Source organism: Lepisma saccharinum, chromosome 3 (assembly GCF_977018435.1).
Source record: "Lepisma saccharinum chromosome 3, izLepSacc3.1, whole genome shotgun sequence".
NCBI classification, from domain to species: domain Eukaryota; kingdom Metazoa; phylum Arthropoda; class Insecta; order Zygentoma; family Lepismatidae; genus Lepisma; species Lepisma saccharinum.
In genome coordinates, this window is record NC_139231.1 from 56,329,286 (window position 1) to 56,356,297 (window position 27,012).

General features: G+C 41.9%; 1 protein-coding gene across 1 annotated transcript in view; it reads right to left on the reverse strand.

Annotated features, from left to right (window-relative positions):
* LOC145985057 (lysosomal cobalamin transporter ABCD4-like) overlaps positions 1-26,786 on the reverse strand; it is a 168,077-nt gene extending 141,291 nt beyond the window's left edge. Inside the window, exon 1 of the mRNA XM_083118590.1 lies at positions 26,516-26,786. The gene's annotated coding sequence lies outside the window, so the exon portion shown is untranslated. The remainder of the gene's footprint in view (positions 1-26,515) is intronic.
* Between the last annotated feature and the right edge of the window lie 226 nt (positions 26,787-27,012).

Genomic DNA, 27,012 nt, shown 5'->3' on the forward strand with positions numbered 1-27,012 from the left:
CTTTAGGGAGATTGCGCACCAAAGCAACAAGGGGCACGCGACACTTATCGCTTGAGGATTTCACCAACCGAACGCTGGCCTGTGCTTCCCGTCATGCCGCTACGATGTGAAATGTTACTCTTGATTGGCTCGTTTCCAAGCAACATGTGTCGCTTCGGTGTGAAAGTTGCCTTGGACCGAAGGACCCGTGTCGCTTTGATGTGAAATCCTCGTATCGTTTGTCGCGTGTCGCTTTGGTGTAAAATCTCCTTGAGGAAATTGTGCAGTCAGAGCTTGTGTCCCTACGGTTCGAAAGGCTGCATTGATTACGGACTGCTCGCTTCCAAGCGACACTTGTGGTTTGTCGCCTCGGTATGAAATATCTCTCAGGATACTATTTATATTCTAATAACTAATAACATAGAAAAATAAAACTCTAGTACACAATCCAACACCTGACGTCCGGAATCACTTTGCGATGTTTCTTCTTGTGTTACGCATGCTATTTATTTATTAATTTTATTTTACTTTTCTTTCCAAATTAATGTCATTTCGTGACTGCAAATCACTCCACAAATATAACTGTTTCCATCAATTCACTTACCGCCTTTCTAGACAAACAAATCTACACAATATATTCCAAAAACTAACTAAGCCGCATTACTTTCATAAGAAAATTAGCACCGACATTGATCGCACTGCCATCTATGATTCTCATCCGTCTGGGGAACCAGTTTCTTGGGTCGTTTTCCACACTACGTTATTCAAGACGCTGTAGTTCGAATCCCCGTTTCTCCAAAATATTTTTTCTTACCAAATGGGTGCTACATGAAACTTTGTTATTGTTTGCGTGCCAATAAGAAAAAATGTACTGGAACTATTACTCATTCAGAGAACGTGACTGTTAGTCGAGACTACTTGAAATTGAGATTCTTTAGTTGCTGCTAAGCCTCGATATTTAAAACAAGTGCTAAAATTGAAAATTGTTGTGCGATAAAACACACCGTTAACATTCGGAAAAAGAAAACCACTGAAATTAAACGAGTGAGTTGTGAGGAACATCAGCAGATGTATTTTAAGATGTTCCGTCATTCACGTGTCACTCTCCTAGTTTTATAAGTGACCCACTCGATAAATGCTCGCACCTTAAGAGTAATTTTCAGATGGGAAAGAAAGAAAGCCTGGTCCAAATTGTAAAGTCAAGACGTGCGCAGATCTCCGCCCGCCCCCACACTCATTGCCTATTTTAATGTATTTTTTTTATTTTAGGGTGCCTTTTAAGTGCCTATTTTCATCATTTTGGTGCCTATTTGAGAGGTTTTTAGTGCCTATAAATTCGTACCCTACTAATGACTCAGTCGGGAAAGTGATCGCGTTCAGCTCCCAGATTCTAGGTGAGAATTAATCTAATACTTAACGCACCCCAAGTGATATGCCTTAAATGATGATCGTTCTGTGTGAAAGCTTTCTCTATGCAGCACATTTGCTATGGTCAATGCTATACTCTTTCCAAAAAAGGAGGACATATACAGATTTCTAAAAAATCCGCCCGGACACAGGACAGACACCTATAAAGGAGGACATATCCAGATAAAAAGAGGACGTCTGGTCACCCTGCCCATACACTGTCGGATACCAACAAGCAACAACGAGTGACAGCCTGTTTCTCGTTGCCTTCTCGACACCGCAACACACCCATATTCGATAGTGCTCACCAGTGACAAAAAATGGGTCGTATGACACTCCCAAGCATGCCAGTCTGCCAGACATTGGTTGTTAACACAGAATCCTGTGCCTCACACCGCAAGGCCACCTCTACACCCACGCAAGATCATGCTTTTAGTCGCCAAGTGGTGCTACGAGCTGCTACCTATGGGCCAAACCATCACTGGGGACCTCTACTCGCAGCAGTTGGAACGTGTGCAACAGGCACTGAAGCAGAAGGACGCAAGGGTGCACTGCTCCTTCACAACAATGCCAGGCTGCATGTGGCGCGGGTGGTCAGGGATGCCATACCATACAAAAACTTGGCTGGGAAACACTGCCATCCACCGCACTCCCCGGACCTTTCGCCAACAGATTATCACCTATTCAATTCCCTGGACAACCACCTTCGTGGGAAATCCTTCGCAAATGAGGCAGATTTGCTGCAAGCACTCACGGACTTCCTTGCATCCAAGACCCCCGAGTTTTACCGACAGATCATTGCACAGCTGGAGACACGTTGGCAAAAGGGGCTGTATGCTGATGGTGATTCATTTCAGGACTAACGGTATGACATTTGCTGTGTACCTTTTTGTTTCTGACGATCAAAAACGGCAAGAACTTTTTTGGTTACCTTGTAGTTTGTCATTCTCATCGCCACAAGAACTATTTCCGAAGCACGATGACCCAAAAGCGTCTTAACTCTTTGGTACTGTGTGCAGGGGTGCCCATCACCCCCAAGTCCCATGACGCACTCCCCCCAAAAAAGTAGAACATTTCCCCCCGTTTATGACGAATTAATTACTCAAATTATTTTTGTCAGACAAAATTTGCGGAAAAATATAATACCAGAGGTGCAACCACGAATTTTTGTTTTAGGGGGGGGCAAGTACCAGGATAACCGTACCAATATAATAATAATAATAGCTTCATTATTATTATTATTATTATTATTATTATTATTATTATTATTACTAGTACTACTACTACCAGTAGTAGTAGTAGTAGTAGTATCAAATACGTTATTATCCTCATAAATTACGCAAAAAGGGGGTAGAAGTCTGTGTTAAAGCATTTGTTTGGAACAAAGGATTTGAAATATTTTTTGAACACCGTCAATTTCACATTTGCTAATAATGGAAATCAAGCACACAAACTGTATTTTTGAATGGCAGAAAATGAATGATAAATGCATTCCGAAGATGCATGTGTTACTTTCATGGAGGCTACAACATATGTTTTACACGTAGCCTATGCAACATGGAGCGACATAAAATGGAAAATACATATGCAAAAAGCTAACACTAAATTGTGTACGTATTCAAAGCTTATTCAATACAAATATACAACACATATTATTTAAATACATTACATCACAGAAAACAAATAGAATGCCAGCGAAGCGAGCAAGAAAATTTTTAGATCCAATTTTTGTAATTGAAAACAGTATTGATTTATTAGGGTGCAAATAATTTCACTGGACACCATGGCATTCTCTCTTTTACAACATTTTTTTAGATCATTCGGCGTCTATGGAGTCGGCCATAGCTACAGCTCTGAACTTGACGAAAACGAGAAAAGCAGATAATGCGAGCGAAGCAAGCAGGAAAATTTTACGAAATGAATTTTCATTTGCATAAAGTTTGAAATCAAAGGGGTAATTGCTCCTCTGTGCCCCCCTTGCAGGTGCCCTTGTCCCCCCTTGCTACCCCAGAATTGACTTCTGTCGAAGGTTGGGGAAGCATTGACCCCCTGCCGTTGCGTCACTGTATAATACAGACATATTTAAGCAATATATGTTTACTTTAAATACTTTAGGCTCACTGCCATTGTTAGTCAACCTTATTCTGCACAGTTTGTCTGCTCCACTAACCTTATATTAATGCGAATACCATGCCTCCCCTCCATCCAAACCGATTCTATAGGCATAAGAGGTGGTGTTTCATGTCAACCCTATCGCCGCGATCACCCACAGGTAGGTAGAAAAACTATACATAATAACCAAAACTAAAAATCAATAACACGTCAATAAACGATACGATCTCCCCGTTTTTGTGTGAAGATATATAGAATTGGTGTAAAATGTTGTCCACCCCAAAAAATTCCATGACGCAGGCGCGTCATAACCCCCCAGTAGTAGAATCAACCCGGTTCACCAACATCAAGTGAGCCGATTTTTCTTTTACGATTTAACCTCAGTGATAGCCTTTTATGACGATTTTTTTGTGGATTTTATAGAGTTCAACGATATTTTAGTGCAATTTTCATGACTTATAATTGACGGGTTGACCAACATCAAGTGAGCCACAGTGTTGCCAACCCACGAAAATTTCACCATATGATATTTCACAGGCGAAGCTAACCTACAAATAGGAGTTGGCAGCACTGATACGGCCTAGTGAGATATAATTGCTTGCTTGACCAACTTCAAGTGAGCCACAGTGTTGCCAACCCACCCCAAGAAAATTTCACCATATGATATTTTACAGGCGAAGCTAATCTACAAATAGGAGTTGGCAACACTGACTAGTCGCTTCACAAACCTTTTGATTTTTAAAAATTTTGCCATATGATAATTCAGAGGCGAAGCTAACCTACAAATAGGAGTTGACAGCGTAGCCTTCTAAGATGATAAGTATGCAGTAAGATGAAGAAGAGTTGGTGACGCTAACTGGCAAATAGTGGTGGTGCTCTTGTTACCCCCCCCCCCTGTTTTTTCTAGCATACTGATCTATTGCATGCTAACCAAACCTCTTAAGCAATATTGGGAGGCCGGGCTCTTGTAACGCCACGTCCTCCACATGTATGTATGTATGTAATGCGATTTGTGGGAAGAGGGGGGGCCTAATTTTGAACTTACGGCTGGAAATGTTTCTATAACAAGTTTTTGTTCGAAACAAATTCATAGATATTGTTAAATAAATATTAATATTTTGCTATTAATTGTAAATATATACTTATTGTATTGTAGCAATTAGTTTTTGGTATCGAAAGCAACTGTGCTCTTTTTCTGTTATCGTATTTGAAAAATTATTTTTCTGTGGACATCTAGAAACGACAATTTCGTCCCCCCTGCGTGCCAACAATGTTGCCAGAATGACAGATGAACAATAGGTAGGCCTTGGACGGCGGAAGTTTACTTCCTGTTTTTTTTCAGTAGCTCAACAATAGGTAGGCCTTGGACGGCAAAATTTACTTCATGGTTTTTCAGTAGCTGAACAATAAATATGATATTCCTCACCGACGTATACAATTTGTTTGTTCATGTTTCAATACACACGATGCTATGTAGGTTACAGCAGGTTTTTTTTACATCAGCCTTGGCAACTGTTGACCTCACTAAAAAAACGAATAAAACTAAATGCTCTAGTGTGGAAAAGTTCTGTGTCATTTTGAACTTCGGTGAAGAAGAACATTTCAGCAGGATTTCCAAAAGTGAGTAAATTTGTTTCTTAGCTTGCATGGGTTGGATTTGAGTTACAAATATGGCGTTGCTTTTGTGAGTTGATTCTGAAAAACCTAACAGACGTAAGGGATTGTGGATGGGAGGTAACTTCCTGAAAAACCAAACAGCCCTTATGTATTGTGGAAGAAAATATACTCACAAAAACATACAAAGAGAGAGAATATAGAAGGTGTTTCATGTCTCCCTCTGCTTTATATATATATATTTGGAGCATGCTGACAATTTAATGTAACTATTTTTTTAAGAATTTGTGAGCAATATGTTATTCGTGAATTCTTAAAAAAACTAGTTGTATATTGCTTTTTCAGTATGTGGGTAGCTGGAATATTTTTCTCTTCTGTGTGCCGTTGTTGGTAGGAAATATGTGTAGTAGTGTAATTGGATGTACTATAAAATCGATAAATGAAGAGGTGTTTTGACTGTATAGAAATACTTAAAACTAAGGCAAAATGTCTATAAAATTTTATTGTTACTGTGTAAAACCTACGATTTTTGTAAAAAAATGCTTCTGAGAAAATAAGACCCCCCCAAATTGATGTGACAAAACCTAAATTTGCTAAAATTGCTGTTTATAAATTTGTTAAAAATATGGCTTTTCTCAATATTGTTTTAACTACACTAAATACTAATCCCAGATACTCATATGAGCCACACCCACACACATCTACACCCACACATATTTACTTTACAAAACGCACAATCGTCAAAATTTAATAAAATTCTATTTACTAGAAAAAACACTTTTAAACTTATGATAATTGATAAAATATAACTTAAAAGACAATAATTATAATTATAATATTTTTTCAGCTCTGGTATTTATATATACATTTTCTCGGGAAGAAATTCAAAATTCAAGTGTGTACATAACCCCAAGAATACAATTTAAAATCACTAATGTAATCACATTTTCAGAATCTTTTTTTCCTCTTTCCCTATACTTATCAACATCTAAAACCAACACATAGGCCTATATATGATGGCAAATTTCCTATAACTATTTTATAATAAAAACTAAGCTGTATTAGGACATTCAGAAGCCCCAACTAATCCGAGTTCTGGGTTCAGGTACGTGGAAGTGTGTTGGACCCTTTCTTGAGAGTAATTCTCGAAAACTACATGTTATGCATTGCATCTCTTCCTATTATTATATCTTCTTGTTTATAATTTTGTTATTTTACGCCACCTTTCTTTCGATTTTGGCTAATCGCGACGATGAAATTGGATAAAGAACACTTATAAAGATCTCCTATGCAGGGGTTCAAACCCGGAAACTTCAGTGATGAGACCTAAAATCGACCCTTGAGCACTAAGCAGGTAGAATAATTATTGATCCACACAAAACTTAGTGCCTGTCTGCATCCATACCTAGATCAAAAAATTCGAACCATGTCTCAGCTCCTTGTAACTTATTTAATTATTTACACTTGTGCTTGTATTAGCTCTCTTCGGGTTTAAGATGTCTAGAGAGTTAGTTAGGTAGTTGTTTTCCACTGCACTATTTGAATTTTTGAATAATCACATGTTAGTTATGAATGCATTGTTGACATCCTGTCTACGTCAAGCAAGTTACATGATCCTCTATCTCTTTTTTTTATAGAAAAAAGGGAATGTCACGACCTTCCCAAGCTAGTATTATTGACGTGAGATTCTTAAGAAGTTGACGTCACATCTACACACACGCACGCACACTCGGGGAATGCAAAACTATTGATTTTGTCAACAACTAGGTTAGATGAGAATTCTTGCCAACATTTCTGTGTTGCAGAAGTTTCTTTCTAAAAATAATTGCAAATAAGAAATTATTAGCCCCGTCTAGTTCGATATACTTTTAGACATATTGTGGAGTGCAGGTACATCCCAGCGCCAAGCAAGTGTAGTAGAACTGTGTTTTTTGAACTTCTGCAACTATAAAAGAATTCTTATACAATAAAACTGGAATTTGAACTCTTGCGTAAAACAAATTTTCAGTTTTTAAACTTGTAAAATCAGCTAAAATCATGATTTTCAGTTAAATTACACTAAGAGAGCTCACTATGAAATTGTTAGATTTTGGGGAGAGGAGAGTATTTACTCCTACCCCCTTCTCTGACTACTGAGGAGCACTGGAAAAACACCTCTATACTCTTCAACTATTCTCACAATATTAACTCATCTGTAAATAGCCTAAGCGCGGACCGCATCTGAAACAGTAAGCCAATCAGAAAACACCACAGTAACCCACAAGTGTCTGTCAAGTAAGCCGGAAGTAAACCAGAAGTAGACTAGAAGTGGACCGGAAGTAGACCGGAAGTAGACCGGAAGTGGACCGGAAGTAAATATGTGTGGGTGTAGATGTGTGTGGGTGTGTGTGGGTGTAGCTGATATGAGTATCTTGGATTAGTTTTTAGTGTAGTTAAAACAATATTGAGAAAAGCCATATTTTTAACAAATTTATAAACAGCAATTTTAGCAAATTTAGGTTTTGTCACATCAATTTGGGGGGGGATCTTCTTTTCTCAGAAGCATTTTTTTACAAAAATCGTAGGTTTTACACAGTAACAATAAAATTTTATAGACATTTTGCCTTAGTTTTAAGTATTTCTATAGTCAAAACACCTCTTCATTTATTGATTTTATAGTACATCCAATTACACTACAATGTGTGCGGGGCATATTTCAAAAATAATAATAAAAGGTCGAAAATGTGTTAAATTGTTAGAGGAAGGCAAGAAAATGGAGGGGTGTAATCGAAGAGTTGCGTGTGTTTGATATCTAGTGGAAGTACATAGTGATTCGAATCTTATTATTTAAAATATTTAGTTTTTTATGCACGCTTATTGATATTAAACCTAAAATTAAATAAAATCCTCTAATTAATAGCAACTATATCCAATTATGCTTTTGGTCACAGCAAGCATTCGCAAAAAATGGCGATGATGTGGCTTGAGATTTTGTTTTTGCTACGGCAGACTCGCAATGACTGTGCCAAATATGAACAGGCTATATAGATTGAGAAAGAGAGATGGATAGAAAAGTTAATTAAAATTTAATTTCATGATTGCAACACGGAACTTAAATATACATACATATAAATTAAATGTTTGATGCTGATCACATCACACATTACCAACTATGTATTGGACTTCCCATATGCACAGATATGAATTTTTTTTTTGTTGTAGTGCAAATATGTTGTCTGGCTCGTGAGCTGGACCTACAGTCTAAAATATTATGGTATTATTCCTGCAATTATTTGCAAATTATTTGAAAACGTCTTAAGACAAATATCTTAATCTTTAAGAAAGTCGACTTCCGGTCTGTCAAGAAAATTTTCTTAAGACAAATATCTTAAGACGTTTTCGAAGATATTGATTTTCTTGGCTCCTAATTGAGCTAGGATGATGATTTGTTTGTTGGATAGGATTCGACGAGAACTAAAATCTATTCTACCCCCTCAAGTTTCGGAAATACAGACAATTTTTTTTATTTTTTGAGAAACTTGATTTGCTGGCTTAGTTTTTACCCTAATTCGAAAATTTTAATAACATTCGATAAAAAAATAGAAGTACTCTACAACCTATTGGAGCATGTGCTTGCTGTTTTCGAGTTATTTTGGATTAAAATTTCAAGATGTAATTTCTAAGATGTCTTGTAATTCATAAACTATGGATTGTAGGAAAACGATTCTTGCTCTAGCTGCTCGACGAATAGTATAAACATAAATAATACTTATGGTTTGATTTCAAAAATAGCGACCGAAAATAACTGTTTTCTGAAATTATGATTTATACTTCATACTCCAAGAGGACTGAGGGTTAGAAAGAGATTGTTTGGTAGAAAAACTTAAATATAATTATGTACACATAATATTTGTGTGTTTTCTATACACAAACATATTTTTTTTATTTATTTATTTACAGGATTGATTAAGGAGCAAGAATAGCATATACATAAATAACACACACCAAACCAGCACCATCGTGAATTAGCCTTCCAAGGTTTTTTTTTTATTGCAAAGCATTTATTTTGTGACACTCCACAAATAAAATAACATACCCACAAATATTTTCAACAAGGTGCAATCTGTGAAAATTTGCCCTATGTGTGAAACTGGTGTTTCAAGTAAAAATTTAGAAAGGCACTGCCGTACCCGTGTACCTGGTAAGCATGTGACCGCTAGAGAACCAAGTCCCAGGTGCGATAAACATATCACTATTGGTAATCTGAAAAAGCATATAACAACATGCAAAGTCGTCGGAGCACCTGTCCCACAACCGTCGACCAGCTCGACCAAGAGAAAAGCGAAAGCCGACTCGCCACCATTCGCCAAACGTGTCAAGCCTGTGGCGAAAGCGAACCAGTCTGCTTTCGAGCGCTTGTTAGAGGACTTTGTCCTCACTTCGGAGGGCTCATGTGACGTGCGTAGCTTTTTGGAGAACGAGCAAGCCAAAATTATTTCCATCCTTAGCGATGCGCTTGCAACGCACTCCACCAAATTCTACGCATCGCTATGTTGCCAATACAAGAAGCCGTCTGATGAAATTTATAGCTTCTACCACAATACCAAGGCGAAGACGCTGCATCTGGCAGATGTCGACAACTTAAAGGTCATCTACAACGAGTTTGCCGAGGAGCTGGTGCCCAAGCAGGAGGAACATCAAGCTATGGGCTCAGGAGGTTCGCTGTGTGGTGAACCTCACGAACTGTGTATCAAACTTAACAAGTTTGTGCCTCTCTCCGCGTCCAGCTACGTCCCCTTACCATCTACCATTGCGGCAAAGAAGGCTATCCTGAATATTCAGAACAGTGACGCCAAGTGCTTTCTCTGATCGGTGCTTGCAGCGTTGCACCCTGTCCACTGGAAAAAACAACCACACCGAGTTAACCACTACAAGCAGTACGAGCCAGAGCTGGAAGATGCGATGGTTGGGATCGACTACCCTGTGGAGGTCTCGGATATTCGCAAGTTTGAGGCCCGTACACACAACCCGCAGTTGGCTATCAATATTTATGGCCTCATGGAGATGAAAAACAAAGTATACCCTATTCGGGTAAGCGATGTAGACAACAATAATGCTCGAGAAATCCATCTCCTACTCATCAAGAATAAAACTCACCATCACTACACCCTCATCCGTTCCCTCTCCAGACTTGTTTCGAGCCAACGGAGCAGTGATAGTCACCACGTCGATGTATGTCGCAGGTGCTTGTCGATGTTCGACGGACAGGATCAACGCAGTTACCAACATGTTCGAGGCTCCAACATCGCTGCCGAGAAGCTCGCTCGCCACAAGCTCTACTGCAGTAACAACGAGCCGGGGATGGCAGTCTTGCCCAAACCTGGTACTGTAGAAACATTTCACATGGACAGTGCCATGGTAGAGCACCCTGCTATCATCATCGCCGATTTCGAGGCCTTCCTCAAACTTATGTCCACATGCGATCCCAATCCCGAAGTTTCCTCTACTACCCCTTACCAACTCCACGAGGCCTCGAGTTTTGCTTATGTTGTGGTGTGGAGAGACCGACATGTTTACCCCGAGCCCTATGTGTATCGCGGTCCCGACGCAGTCAAACACTTTCTAGAGAGGATGGTTGTGGAAGCCAACAAGATAGGGAAGTTCCTGGTGACCCCCAAGTCTATGAAATCGCTGTCTCGTGACGACAAAATCAAGCACAAGATGGCTACTACTTGTTCTGTGTGCACCTGTGAGTTTAGCACCAACAACCGTAAAGTTCAACATCAGGATCACTTCAACGGCAAATACATTGATTCTTGGTGCAACCGGTGTAATTTGTTGGCCCGGGACCCGCGCTTCATCCCTGTGTTTTTCCATAATGGCTCGGGGTACGACTTCCACCATCTGGTGCAACATCTTGGGTACGACGACATGCAAATCAACGTCCTGGCACAGAACGAGGAGCGTTATATTAGCTTGAGCAAGTGGGTGCGAATCCCAGAATCAGGCTCTCGCATCGAACTTCCTTTCCTCAACTCCCTAAGATTCCTCCCGGCCAGCCTCGATGCCCTGGCGAAAAAGCTCAGCGACGAACAAATGCTCATCACCTCTGCCTTCTTTCCGAACTTGGACGCCGGTCTCTTCAGGCGTAAGGGGGTCTACCCCTACGAATACATCACCGACTCTACCAAGTTTGCGGAGAAGTCGCTGCCTCCTCGAGCGAAGTTCTACAGCAAGCTGCGAGGCTCAGACATCTCTGAAGACGACTACAACCATGCTCAGTCCATGTGGCGCGAGCTGGATTGCCAAAATCTTGGGGACTACCACGATGCCTACCTAAAACTCGATGTGACGCTCCTCGCCGATGTGATCCAGGCGTTTCGTGCAACTGCGAAGACCATCTACAAGCTGGACCCTGCATACTTCTACAGTCTTCCTGGACTGGCATGGTCGGCCATGCTCCTTGTTACAAAAGTTAGGCTTGAGCTTCTTTCGGACGTGGACATGATGCTGTTTGTAGAACGTGCCGTCCGGGGTGGAATGGTCCAGGTGTCGCAGCGACACTCGCACGCCAACAATCACCACATGGCCACAGGTTACGACCCCTCCCAACCGTGCAGCTACATCATGTACACAGACGTCAACAACCTTTACGGACACTCCATGATGCTGTCACCCCCCTCCAGAGGGTTTATGTGGACTGACCCCTCCAAATTTGACGTTGAAGATTTCTGCGATTTGTATTTGTTTTTTTGTTTTTTGCCGAGGTGGACCTTGAGTTCTCCGAGAAGCTGCAGGATTTGTTCTGCGACCTTCCGCCAGCCCCGGAATTCAAATGCCCGCCTGGCTCGAACCAACCAAAGCTCGTCATGGACTTCAAGCCCAAAGAGCGTTATGTTCTGCACTACCGAAACCTCTGGTGGTTGATGAAGCAATGGGTTACCGTCCGCACAGTACATCGAGTTCTTATGTTCGTGCATTCTCCATGGTTGAGGCCATACATCGAGCTCAACACCAAACACCGCACAGTCGCTACTTCTGATTTCGATCGCGATTTCTTCAAGTTAATGAACAACGCAGTGTTTGGGAAAACCATGGAGAATGTGCGGAATCGTGTGGATGTGAGGCTAATATAAAAAAAAGCGCAATGTCGCAAGCTTGTAGCAAGCCCGTTATTCAAGTCACGTACTATTTACAATGAGCAGCTTGCTCTGGTGCATATGAGGAAGAGCGAGGTGATGCTCAACAAGCCAATCTATGTTGGTGCCTCAGTATTAGACCTGAGCAAGCTGCACATGTTTCAAATATATTATGGGATACTACGCCAGCAGTATAACGACAATATCAGCCTACTCTACACGAACACAGATAGCTCGACCACAAGGAAAAAAACCTTCCGTCCAAAGCGTTCGTGCCGTTATCGGTGTTCGGGGCAGTGTTGCCAGGTCAGATTTGAAAAATTCGGGAGATCGTTCCTTGGGGAACCAGAAGATCTGCTACAAAATCCGATGATCTAATAGTAGCGGATGAACGACGTTCTTGGGGGCGGAGGGGCGGCATAGTCGTGCTCACGGGGGGGGGGGGGGGCAAGGGGAGTGGCGCTCATTGTTTACGGTGTAAACGTCACAGATACTTTTGTAACAATGGTGTTAAACCCAGCACCCTGTGTTTGGCGAAAATATTCCGAAGATCTCCATTTCAGGAGTGGACATGTTTCAAACAAAAGAAAATAAACCGCCTGAGGGAACCGACCAACATCTTTCATCTCTTCCGCATTTTCCGGTTAGAGGGTGCTTGGAAAACACCCTCAAATTTGCCCTTTCTCAGCACCGACACAAGGGGTTTGCGATGCCTCTATTATCGCGAGGAATTTTTATGACAGGAAATGGTAGAAAGTTGTGTTCACAGATGAACGTGCCGCCTTTCGTTGTCGGCGATTTTCCACAATCTTTCAAGTCGAATGCTAACAAAAAAAAATCAATTTGCCTTCTGCTGGTGTTCGGTGTGCAACTATCGATAGGGGTGGGTACGCGTCCTGCACCATAATGAGAAAATGCATTACGTATGTGAAATATATTTGGTGAATTAGACAGCATGTCTTCCTCAATAATTCAAGATAGCAACGCTAGAAACCATCTGCTAGAAATACACCCACAAACACATACATGTATAACATAATTTGCCCACGCTACGAAGTCAGTGTTTCCACCTCGTAAGGCAAGGACGTTTCACTGTGTTTGTGTCACATCATCCATTTCATCAGTTTTTCATTCATCCATATTGTCGTACTTACCGGTAGAGGCACAAAAGCGACGTAAAATAACTAAAATAGAAATAGAGTTTAGGGTGGGATAAAATACAGCCATCTAAAAATAGTAATGTAGTAAAAGTCCTAGCACAATTGAGTAGCATTTGACATAATTCCACAGTTCAAACAGCACTTTTCACGGCTGAGTGGAGTTCCACTCCACATCTCCCCTCCATGTTCAAGTAAGATGAGCAGGAAACGTGTTTTTGAGCTGCCCGTTGGAGGTTCCATAGCAATAGTTTATTAAGAATTTCACCCGAGAAATCAATAGCCCTGGCAACGCTGACGTGAGCCAGCTGAATGTTCCTTCCCCCCTGCCCTTTCCCGCACCCGCCGGCGCGATGTGCTTCTGCGCATGTTTTTTTGCTTGTGGTTCCACTATAGTTTGGTGTACCACGTTCGCACGGACGACGCATATAGGGATATACGTAGCCACGGTACCAACTTTTGTGAACCTTTTTGACACGTCAGACTATTCCCAGCCGAACCGATACAAAATCCTGGCTCGCAACAAGAAGGTGCCCGGCAAACTCAAAGACGAGAAGGACGGAGATGTAATTCTTGAGTTTGCCGGTCTTCGCGCCAAAGCCTATGCTATTCGGGCAGAGGGTTCCATCACAAAAAAGCTAAGGGTGTGGGCAGGCAGGTCGTCCAAGAGCACCTCAAGTTCGAGGATTACGTCGAGACTCTTCAAACTAGGACGCCAATTCTAGGAGTGGAGCAGCGCATCCAGAGTGTCGACCATGTGTTGACAACCAACAAGGTGAGAAAGGTTGCCCTGGACGCACGCGACGACAAGACGTGTGTTCTGAAATGTGGGATTCACACGCTCCCGTGGGGCCACTATCGTCTAAAAACTAGTAAGACATGCCTCAAATGTAGTAGTATGAAGTAGTAGATAGTATGTATGAAAAAAAAAAACCCTCATGTAACAGAAGTTCCAATTTAATATAGCCAAGATACTAGAACAATAGTGTTTATCTTCAAATGCAAACAGGTGGAGGTTTGGGATTTTTTTTTTAAAACGGAACTAACTCCCTGTCGTGTCCTACGGGACGAAAAAGAGGCACACGCAGGGCCAAAGAGGAAGTTTCTTTGTGCGCTCAAGTGTGATTATTTCTAAAATGCATCAAAATTAAATATTATTTCTTTTCCAGATTATCCTAAAAAAAATCTTCTCCACAAATGTAAGAAGATGTTCCATGAAGTATGCTCAATTATCAACCTCTACTCTTTGCAGTACATCCTGGACACTGCGTTGCAGGTTAACAAAAAATCTAATGTTTGAACCTACGGTCAGTATAATTTTTATAGAATTATGCGATTTTTTTTTCTTCTTGTACTTAAAACTGTTCGGTCACTCTTTCATTCTTGACATCATACACAAAAGTTTTCTCTGCAATAAGGATGACGCTGCACAGGGTGTTGGCGTTCAAGGCATCGTGGAACTCGCAGACAATCTTGATGTTGGTGCGATCGTTAACAACCACCTGCTTTCTCTTCGATGTGTTAATGACGAACATGGGTCTGCGAGCTATGAACTCATTGGGGTTGTAGTACACGTCCACATTGCCGGAGGTCACCCTCTTGTAAGCTGTGTATGCCTCGTACAGTTTCAGGTAGTCGTTGTTTGCAATGTTCAGGTTGTAGTTCTCACGCGGGGATATCTCGTTCCTGCAATTTTTGAGGTAGATGTCCTTGATCTTGCAATTGTGGACTGGATGATGCACTTGGCAGGATCAGGTAGTGTGTTGGGAAGTGCTGAACCGTCTGCACTCAAGGTGCTGTAACGCATCAGCGCATTGTTGTCGTTGGCGCTTCTGCAAAAAGTGACGCGCAAACCACCCTTCCACATAATCTCTGTGTAGTCTGAGTAGAAGCCAGGAAGCAGGCGCATGGGAAACAGTACTGTGTGACTTTGAGTTTTGATTTTTGTACCTGCTTCGAATCCCTCTGCCTGGTACTATGCTGCAACGGTCTTGGAGAGTTTCAGTGTTCCCACAGCTGTAGAGGTAATCCCGGGGTAGTCAACCCTATCGATTACGGTGCCATGCTTTCTAACTTCCACCTGCGAGAATAGGTACGGCACAAAATTATCTACAAGTCTTAAATTTGCATTGGCAAGGAATGCTTCGCCGTTGTCTCTCTTCACAATATCAAACTTAATATACAAATCAGCTCTGTGAGGGTGAATGAATCCATCCCCGACGTCCACGTCGTATTCTATCTCTCGATTCGCTTCATTGAGGTTGGCAAACGTTCGACGATTGGGAGGGAAGGACTGCAACTCGTAACTTTCGATTTGCTCCATAATGGATATTTATTATATGTTAATCTCCACGACGGCAGTGGTCGTGGCTCCTGCAAAATCAACCACCTCTCCCTTCTCGTTGGTAATTGCCAATTCTATGTTGTCTATGCGATTACGAGATACAGGAAAGTATATCGGTAGGGAGGGTGTGTAGATAATTGGCTCCATGAACTCAGAGTTTGGTTTGAACGTAGCGATAATACCTGTCTGCTTGTGACTCCCTGGGATGCCGTCCGAATATTTGGTGATCATACCTTCTGCCACATTGCAATGTATGTTCAGAGTCTCGATGGCTAGAATTTTAGGAATGTTAGCACCGATGTGCTTGATGCCAGGTTCGAGCTTTGTGTTGTTCTCGAATCCCAAAAGCTCTCCGATGGTACCCAGGTCTACGGTTTCCGTGGCAGACACCAGTTCCACCCTGTGAGTTACAGAATTTTGCGACAGCAGTACACTTCTTGGTAATTGAGCCTGCAAGGTAGACAGGTTGTACTGGCCAGGGGTAATGCTGATTTTTTCGCTGCCAATTTTGATGGTATTGTTGTGTACCGTCACGTTAGGTATCAGGTACATGCTGTAGAATGCGCGAAGAGCAATAGATTTAGGATAGATGATATCGTCATGCAATGTGAGTTTCAGAAGCGAAGTCTCGCTTGTGAGATGGAATACTCCCATAGTGCTTTAGGTGCCACAATGCTTTCTGGAAATCCTCGATCGTTGGGTTATTTAATTGTGAGAGGAAGACAAGCATGGAAACGCAGAGATGGCCACAGTTCACTTCGCTGAAACTCTGAATGCGTTCGTCATTGTAGTAGAGGTAGACAACACTGAGATACTTTACCAACCCAGCAGGTGGTATGCCTCCGAATGAATCGAAAACAAATGCTTTGTTGTTGTTGGTTTTGAGGTAGCATATCCAATGTGTACCTGGATTTTCGTAACTGTCTAGGTTAACCACACCACACTCTTTTTTCTTCACAACAGAAGGTAGAGAATCAGACATGAAAACGCCCCTGAAGTGCTTGACCCCCAACGATTCGATCAAAGATTCAATATCGAAGTTGGACAAGGGCTCTTCTTTTTTTAAAACTTTTTCAAAGCTTCGAGGTTGTTCTTTCGATTTTTGGTCACACCTTTCCCCTTCTTCTCCATAGCCAGGTTGTGGCGTTTCTGCTCTTCTAACTCGGCCTTGTTCTTTTTTGCATCGATGACAGTCTTGGCAATGGAGGCACTGCCTCCTGCCAAGCTGCCTACAGCACCCAAAGCTTCCAAGATAGCCGAGATGCTGAATATGAAACCTCCAGTCTTCTGCTGCTTTCGCGAACCTTGTAACCTCCTCAACTGAGGAATACTGAGCAGCAATTTTATTCCATGACCTTTTGCCAAGCAGGAATGTTTCTTCTCGCGCTGCTTTTTGGTGAGCATTCCATCTAATGTTCCGAGAGACTTGAAGTTTGCGTAGGGTATTTGGTAAACGTTGTGCTTCTAGGTGATATGTTATTTATATATCGTGAGAGGGTAAGAAAAGATCTCTGCTTTGCCCCTAATGCAATAAAATGATGATAGGTTGGTTATACAAGTTGCTTTTTTCACAAGGGTTATTTAGTTACACCCTAATTTTTGTTTTGTGTTCATGGCGATGGTCGTACCCAATGCGGCAACCCGTTCACCTAGCGAGGCATCTCTGCTGACGAGTCTTCCGAAAGCTGCATGCTCCAACTTCCTGTCGGCATCGTGACGTGCGTCGAGATCTGTGTGTATGTTGTAAGCAATGTCGTGGTCCTTGCATGCTGCGTCCAGGGGATTCACACCCTTGTCTCCTCTTTCCAGTCGCTGTTCGAGTTTGGTACCCGGACCGCAGTACTGGTAACCTGGCAGGTGCATCTCGAAGGGTAACTTGTTGATAATATCGTTCACCAAACCTTGACCCTCGGCTACATTCCAGAATTTGGGAGGCAGGGTGTTGATGATTTTGATAAGATAACCTATATCTTTGTTGTCGTTGACAATGAAGTTGGCAAGCTTGGTGCTAATCATGTCCATGATGCCCACCTTCTCGTTGTGGAAGTTATGATTGCCTGCATTTTCTTCGCCTGCGATAACCAGCAATCGATCTACAAGCTTCCTTACGTCGTCTACCCAAACAAACTCCTTGGGCAAGGTGTTGTAGAGTTTGACACCGCTGCCAGTCTTGAGCTGGGTTCATATCGGCTTGATGAGGTTCCTGTACTTTTCTCCACTGCTATATTTCACGCGATTCTGTGTTGCATCGTTGTTTTGGTACAGTGCGTCCGTCATGATCAAAATTTCTGTGTAACTTTGGTAATCCTCGTCTGTATAATCTTTAGGTTGCTTCTTAGTGATAAGTTCCCACAGTCCCGGGATACCTAGTCCAGCTGTTCTTCTCGCCCAAATTGATTTTCACGTCGTCGCCCTCGAACGTGACTTTTGACTTTCCAATCTTCCAAACCACACCCTCGTTATGTTCCATGGTCAGGTACAATCCGAATACCTCGTCTTTGTCGAATTTCCCGGTGCTTAGGTAATCCCTCGCCAACGGACCCAGCTCGACTAGCTTGTCCGAAGAGGTACTGCCTAGGGCCTGACGTCTCGGAGCCGGAGCAAGTTCGAACGGAGTAGTGTGAATGCTGGATATCGGTGTGGGTATGGTATAATTTCTAGCAGTAAGTGGCACAAGCTCGTTGATTAACTCTTTGTTTTACTCTATGACATATTTGATTTCCTTACCAAGTCCACTGATGGCATCGATGATAGGTTGGTCCTGACGCTTTTTCTCTTCGTAAATTCCACGATTCTCGGATTTCCAACCCTTAAACCGTTTTGCCAGGTAGCTACGCAGCTTCAGGTTATCGTCTGCAAGTTTGCGTTTCATTTTTCTTTTGTATGTAGTTATTTATAATAGGTCAAGACGTTTCTTGTAACGTTGCAACGTTTAGAAAATTATTAATTTTGTTTCTGTATTTTCCGTTATTGGGTTTCCTCGTCATGTCTATTGTGACAAATCCGAAATCATCTTGGTTCCAGCATGAAGAGCAAAATTTGGAAAACTGATTGTAGTTTATGTCCCCACCTACATAATCATCGTAAGCGTGTTTTAAATTGGTGTAGTCTTGACGAAACAAACAAATAAAATTAGCATTGTCTCGGAGTAGCTGCTTGGGGATTTTGGAAAAAGTCTGAGCAAGGTAGAAGCAGTCCATGCCTCTGTGCCGACCCTGAGTAAAAAAATTGCGAATTTCGTTCTGGTTCTCCAGTATCACATCGTCAAAAACCACCACCGAATTTTCGAGACAGCAGTCTAGTGGTATCACTTCAGAAGCAAATATAGCTATGCCTAGTCCCTCGTACAGTTTCGACAGCTGGCGATACTTCGGTTGCTCCAAACTTTTGGATAAAACATACAGTTGCCTGTTCTTCCAGTTTAACCAGTTGGGTGCAAGAAGAAAGTTATCAATAAGTAACGTTGTTTTTCCACATCCAGAAGGTACAACAATGAGGCAGCGAATGTTGTCGGGTAGAAGCTCGCCATTTTTCCTATCCTGACGTTCCGATGGAAAATCTGGCAGTCGCCGTACCACATCCCAAGCACCCGTGACACAATCACCTCGTTTGCGTCTATCCAATTTTTCCTCGAGTCCCAGCCATTTCACCAACAGTTTGTCACCTTTTCTACGTAATAATTTTTCAATAAGATACGTGTCGGGGTATTTTGTTTTAGAAAGTTCCTCTTCGTAAAATCTTTCTTTCAGAATTTCGTCGCGATTATCTTTTATTATATACGTGTGACGGTTTCCGGGTAAGACTCGAACTACGGTGAAAAGTTCCGTACTCCAATTTTTAGTGAAGCCTTTTTCAAACGCACGCTTAAATTTACTGATTCTCACCTGATTTCCAATTTTGTATTTCGGTTTCTTGCTTGTAAATTTGTACTTTGGGCAATAAACCGTAGAAATTAAACGTCGCTCGTCCGATTTGTTGACGTCAGCTGGTTTCATGTTTATCGTGCGATGCAAACTGTGATTATAGCTGTTAACAAGTTCCGGAAGCATGTCGAGCCACTTATAATTCCCCTGAAGCGTGAATTGTTTCCACATGCGTGTTTTTGAGAGTTCGGTTGAAACGTTCCACTATGCTGGCTTTGATGTGACTAAAGGTGGAGTAATGTTGAATATTTTGTTTTTGAATAAATTGCTGAAAGACAGAGTTGTAGAATTATTTTCCGTTGTCTGCTTGAAGAAATCGAGGTCGCCTTCCACTTTCATTGAAAATAGTTTTGAATGCTTCCAACTACACAGGTTCCTGTTTTTGCCTTGAGGGGTAAAGCCCACGCAAATTTTGAAAATGTGTCTATAACGGTGAGAAGATACTTTTATCCCTTGTTGATTTTATGTAAATTTTTTAAGTTGCCACTGCTCACTTCCACAAGATCAGCTTCCCACAGGTCGTCTATGCTTTTGGTCACTACCGGTAGTCGTTTGTAGTTTCGCCGTGCAGGTTTGTGCAACTCGTTCACAATAGACTGCCTAGACATTGCGCGAAATTAAGAATATAGCTTGGATGGGATTTCTGGCAGCAGAGAATGCCGGGTTTTCTATGTACAGCTTGTGACCTATATCTATGTCGATAATTTGAGTGGCATCTTCGGCATAGACAGTCTCGCGAGTTTCGGGGTGGGTGAAATCGACCAACTCCACTCCTCTTATTTTAGGCTCGTCACTGATGTTCGTCACGGTCATGGTTGGGTAGTGGGTTGCGTGAGGCAAAGACCAGTATGAAACCTTGAGGAACTGAAGTGTGCCAGCGATGAAAAACTGGTGATAGGCTTTGGCAGGAGTCAGCATGTAGAGTTTGGCACCCGGATGGAAGAGCGAGGAAAATTCCCTGTTTGGAATGCTGTAAAGTTCGATGACAACAGTGGACTTGAGATTGTCGATGCTGGCGTTCAGGGTGTTTACATTGGTTCGAACCTCGCTCTCCACATCCTCCAATCTACCGTTTATTGATTCCAGATGCTCCTCGATAGCACGGACAACAGTGTCGTAATCGGGCTTGATCTTCACATCGACTATAAGCCTCTTGAATGTTTCGTTTAACTCATGTAGTTTGGTACTGAAATTGGTTATGGCCGATTCCTGGCTCGCCTCGATGCTGCCAATTTGCTCTTTCACATTGGTGATAATCTGCTGTAGATTTTCCACGAGTGTCAACTTGGAGCTCTGGGTTGCGAGGTCGTGGACCTTGGTTCTAATTTCCGCAAACAAGCCATGTAGCTCGATGATGTTCTGGTTGGTGGGTAAGGTTGCAACAGACTCCCGAAGCAATTCAATTTCGGTTTGGATGTTTTTTATGTCGTCGGATTTGAGTATTCGGTTGAGAGCCCTCTTCACGCTTTTCAGTTCCTGCGAGGTAGGCAGGGTGACCACCGTGTTTTGGACCGACTCCAAAGCTTTTTTCATCGCATCCAACTCTGAGGCAGCAGCAGCAGCGCGTATGCCTTCTTGTAATTGTGTTATGTCGTCCTGGGTGGCGGTGGATTGTTGCAAAGTATCCAACTTAGTCTGTATGTCGTCGATCAAGTGATGAAAATGCGACAACTCTGATTCGGTGTTTAGATTTTCCAACTTGGTGATCTGCTGTTGGACGCTGGCCAGAGTATCCCTGATGGCAGGCATGTAGGATTCCAGTGCTTCGTGTACGTTTGCCAGATCATTTTTGATGACGGCAAGAGCATCCTCAATATGGGCTATGGTACCTTGCAGCTTCCCGAAATCCTCGTAGGTCTCAAGTTGGAGTTTGATGTTGGCCACGCTACGGGCAATAGCATTCAGCTCGCTGGACGAAGGTAGATTGTCGATGAAGTCCTCTAGCGTTTGGAGTTTAGTTTTGACTTCGTTGATGGCTGCATGCAAAGCGTCTGTTTGAAGCTCAGCCTTGATGCTTTCCAACGTTGGAATTTCGAACGATTGAAACTCTTCGTGCAATTTGGCAATACTAGCATTCACGCGATCGTAGTCATCTTGAGGCTTGATGCTCTGGATAATGTTTTGCAGTTCAGTCTGCATGGTGATCGTTTGGTCCTGCAAGTGTCGCTTCAGCTGTTCCACATCGGAGGTCTGCGCTTGCTGTAGCTTCAAAATTTCGTTCTGCAACTTGCCTATGCTCAGCGCCAAGTTGTCGAAGTTGTCTATTGACGCGAGGTCGGTGTATTTTTGCAGCAGCGATTTAAGCTCGGCGTCAATTTTGAGTACGGGGTCCAGGTACTGAGACTGCAGGCTGGCTATCTCTGTCTGGAGGCTGGAGTTGAGCGTGGACTGCAGGGCCTGCAGGTCGCTTCGCAACTTCTTGACCCTGACGTCGAGCATGAGAAGCTCGTCGCCGTGGTCGTCGCGTTTCGTGTGGCCAAAAATATCGTTAGGCATTGTTGCTATGGTTATTTATTATAGGGTAGGTGATTCGCATCTCCACAAAAAGAGGGATGAGTTTGTCGTAGTCGTCCAAGAGCTCCACGTACAGGCGATCGCCAGCAGACACATCGTACGTTGTAGTCGCATCCATCCTATCATGCTTGATGCGATAGATGTTCTTGCCAGAGGAAACCTTGACCTCCCCTTTGTTCTCAGGGTTCATGTTGAACTGCAGTTTGCCCGAGATGGGGAACCGGTAATAATTCAAGTTGTTGTTGAATACATAGGAAGTTTTGCCCACATCCTCATCGTACTGGGTCAAAATGCTATTCAAGTGTATAAGTGTATAATTAACAGACCATTAAGTTTAGATAGCATGGAAGGCAGGAGTTCGTTGAAGCTCGTAGGCTGGACGGGCACTTCCATAGCTTGCTTCCTGAAGCCGAACAGATTCATAGGCATTGTTATTTTATAGAAACATTTCTAGCTGTAAGGTTAAAATTGGCCAGTGAGGAATTCCATCGTTCAGCTACTGAAAAAAAAACAGGAAGTAAACTTCAGCCGTCCAAGGCCTACCTATTGTTCAATCTGTCATTCGGTCAACATTGTTAGCACACATAAGGACGAAATTGTCGTTTCTAGATGTCCACAGAAAAATAATTTTCAAATACGATAACAGAGAGAGAGAGCACAGTCGCTTTTCGATACCAAAAACTAATTGCTACAATACAATAAGTATATATTTACAATTAATAGCAAAATATTAATATTTATTAACAATATCTTTGAATTTGTTTCGAACAAAAACATGTTATACAAACATTTTTCCAGCCGTAAGTTCAAAATTTGCCCCCCTTCCCTCCAAATCGCATTACATACATACATACGTGGCGTTACAAGAGTCTGCCTCCCAATATTGCTTAAGATGTTTGGTTAGCATGTAATAGATCAGTATGCTAGAAAAAATAGAAAAGGGGGGAGAAGGGGGAGAAAAAAGGGGGAAGCATTAACACTGCACCACCACCACTATTTGCCAAACAGATTCATAGGCATTGTTATTTTATAGAAACATTTCCAGCCGTAAGTTCAAAATTAGGCCCCCCTCTTCCCACAAATCGCATTACATACATACATACATGTGGAGGACGTGGCGTTACAAGAGCCCGGCCTCCCAATATTGCTTAAGAGGTTTGGTTAGCATGCAATAGATCAGTATGCTAGAAAAAACAGGGGGGGGGGGTAACAAGAGCACCACCACTATTTGCCGGTTAGCGTCACCAACTCTTCTTCATCTTACTGCATACTTATCATCTTAGAAGGCTACGCTGTCAACTCCTATTTGTAGGTTAGCTTCGCCTCTGAAATATCATATGGCAAAATTTTTAAAAATCAAAAGGTTTGTGAAGCGACTAGTCAGTGTTGCCAACTCCTATTTGTAGATTAGCTTCGCCTGTAAAATATCATATGGTGAAATTTTCTTGGGGTGGGTTGGCAACACTGTGGCTCACTTGAAGTTGGTCAAGCAAGCAATTATATCTCACTAGGCCGTATCAGTGCTGCCAACTCCTATTTGTAGGTTAGCTTCACCTGTGAAATATCATATGGTGAAATTTTCGTGGGTTGGCAACACTGTGGCTCACTTGATGTTGGTCAACCCGTCAATTATAAGTCATGAAAATTGCACTAAAATATCGTTGAACACTATAAAATCCACAAAAAAGTCGTCATAAAAGGCTATCACTAAGGTTAAATCGTAAAAAAAAAAAAAATCGGTTCACTTGATGTTGGTGAATCGGGTTGATTCTACTACTCCCCCCCCCCCCTGTGGGCACCCCTGACTGTGTGAAGTATAAGGAAAAACTGCATAGTATTGGCACTAAAGAGATCGATGTTGTTTCCCTTCGTAAAAGTCTGGTAGAAGTTGAAAATATTCTGATTTGCAATATGTCACTGTTTAATTTAATGAGAATTAGTATTTTTTTTTTACTTATGCCTGTGAACATATGTGTGCTACTTCATACTGCTGCATTGCTACACATTAACGTGATGCGTAACCAACGTCACATATGAAGTATTATGTTGCAGAATTATATTTAATCATAATATAGTGATTTTTTTTGGTCCAGCTAATCCAAATCGATGTAGCATGATATATGTTTTCTGAGTTAGTAATTGTAATTACAGTTTTGAAAGGTTAACTCGAGTGTTCATTCTTAGGTCCCTACTATTGATATTTAAAAAGTTGCTGGTCCCCCCCTCCCGCCGTAAACTGAAAGAAATCGGTATTTATGCTTTCTCATCTTTGTCCCCCCAAATATCAGAATAAATCTGCGCCTATGCCCCATATTACTGAGTGTGACTTGCGAGTTGATAAATATGTCCACTGTTATACTTGCATCTTTGGGGTAAACTATAGTAGGTACTGGTTTTCTCATCGTTCCAGTCATTCGCATATACATTGAGTAACGAAGTAGAGGAGTGCTCTATCATATTACTATTATTATTATTATTATTATTATTCTGAGATACTTGGTTCGGACCCCTCCCGCCGAAATATATTAACAGATACGTACGTTTCGTCCATGTAAACAGCTTCTATAATTTTCTCTGTCGTTCAGTTTTAAAGTCATTCAGCAAATTTGTATGTCAGTATGTGAAATTCTCATTACCAAAAAAAAACAGAATCTATACCTTAATTTCTTTTTTAAAAGAACACTATCTAAAATAGCATTGAAACAAGCAGCTCTGTGTTTTTAAAATGACATGAGCCATGTCTTGCCGCGAGAAATTGACAGAATGCAATGGATGGTCGAAGCCAAGAAAACGCAACCAAAAAATGAGCGGCGTTGATATTGCAGCTGCAAGTGTGCAACTATTCGACTCCAGCTTTTGGCAAGGTTAAATAACTGTTTTCTTGAATGATATTCCAGTGGTTTTTGTTCTATAGTTAAGAAATGGTATAGCCTACTGTATGCTTTAATTCCATTTTCATTGGGGGGATAAAAATTAAAAACATCCTTGGCAGGAATTCAAAAATTTTGCTTCTGCTGGGGATAAAGACATTTTCGTGAGGGGAAAATTCCCGGCATCCCACCCGTTAATTCGCACACTGCTCCATACAAACAAACTAAGAACTGTTGACCAGATAAAGCTTACGCCAGCAAGTTTTCTGAGAGGTCTTTTGTCATCTTGCCCGTGATAAGAACGCTCACACCGCCGTCAGCTGTTGAACTTGACCGAGTAAATTACGAAGACGTGGGAGATGGAGTCTCTACATAAGTCAAGACAAACGCAATGTTTCATATTCTTAACCTCCGTATCAGAAAGAAATAGCATCACATAAATAAACCTACATACACGAAAGCTTATGATAATGTGTATTCCAAAAGAAAATCCAGTAAACGTGACGTGAAAATGTTGAGATTTCTTTTTTTAACATGTTCAAATATGTTTCTGTATAAAATGAATGCTTTTCGTGGCAATTCTAAGTTTATTGGTGGAGTTCGAGTATAGTCTGAAACGATTTCAAGTTCTCAGTTGAAAACTTGCTCGCTATCGAAGGTTCAAGGTTTGAGTCCTGAGTTTGGCACGAATGTCCCTTTGTTCACCAATCTTATCTAATCATTCATCTGCATGATCGCAATTATACTAAACATAGACGTCACATCCAATACCAAGGTAAAATTTTCACAAAGGCTCCAATTTATGCTCATTTCGTCTCAAAAATTACCCAGATGGAAATTATAGATGAACCCCTGTACATGTATAAAATAATCCAAAGCTTTGGGGCTTCACAGTTCATGGTTTGTTCAGCTCAGCTTCAATGGTTGTTGATTTGATTTATTTAACTTTTCTGCCACTCTTGGCTAATCGCGAAGATGAGGGTGAATGGTGATAAGATGAAATGGATGAAAAGACAATCACAAACACACAAGAACAACACACATCAAGAGCCGCAGGATTATTGTGGCCATGAGTCCAGACGCCAAAGCCTCGCTAGTCTGCAAATGCACTCCAGGGTGTACTACGTGGAAGGGAGGTTGACATTTTGGTGTCTTCGCAAAGGGTCACCCCTTACACCCCAGCCCAACTTCAATGGTAAAGAACAAAAAATAAAATAGATTACAGCTGTAGCGATATGGCTATTTTACTCTCCTCCCCTTCCCCTATAATCAGTTTCTTCTACGCATTTAGATTCGTAGTTTTGGTCAAACCCCAGCAAGTCCCGATTTCACCTTCTGAAAGTATGGTAGCTTTGATTCATCCTTACAATATCGGAATTGAAATTGCTTACTACTGCTAACAAAAACTAAGATAGAAACTGCAATTACTAAAACTGCTGAAAAGAGAAATTAAGACGCCACCACCACTATTACTCACCACCCAAGTTAGGTTCCTCGTATCGGGAGTTGACCTTCTGCCCACTTAAACTGTACACGTTCGTTAGATTAATTGGACCTCACCGCCTTTATTATTGGGGCAGTCTTTGACCATACATTCAAACTGAGTGACTTCTATTACAAAGCCATCGACAGATAAAAGAATGGGACCACAAGATAGTCCAATAAAAGTAAAAATCCTCTTCCCCTGCAGACACCAAGGGTCAAACACGGATCAGCACATACCACACCCACCCTCTCACTACCGCGGCACAAGGCGAACGCAAAAACTACGCTCACGATCCAGTGAGCTCACGCAGACCGCAACGCCATCTTCAGATAACGAATGATACTATTCTTTCAGAGATCGCAGCGAAGTTCAACAAACACGGTCAACTGAAAAAGAATCTAAGTTTAAGTCCATTTATGCTCAAATAGGCAAATCGAGGCTGGATCACATTTTCTCCTCTCTCGCATCGTCACTGGTCACCGACAGTT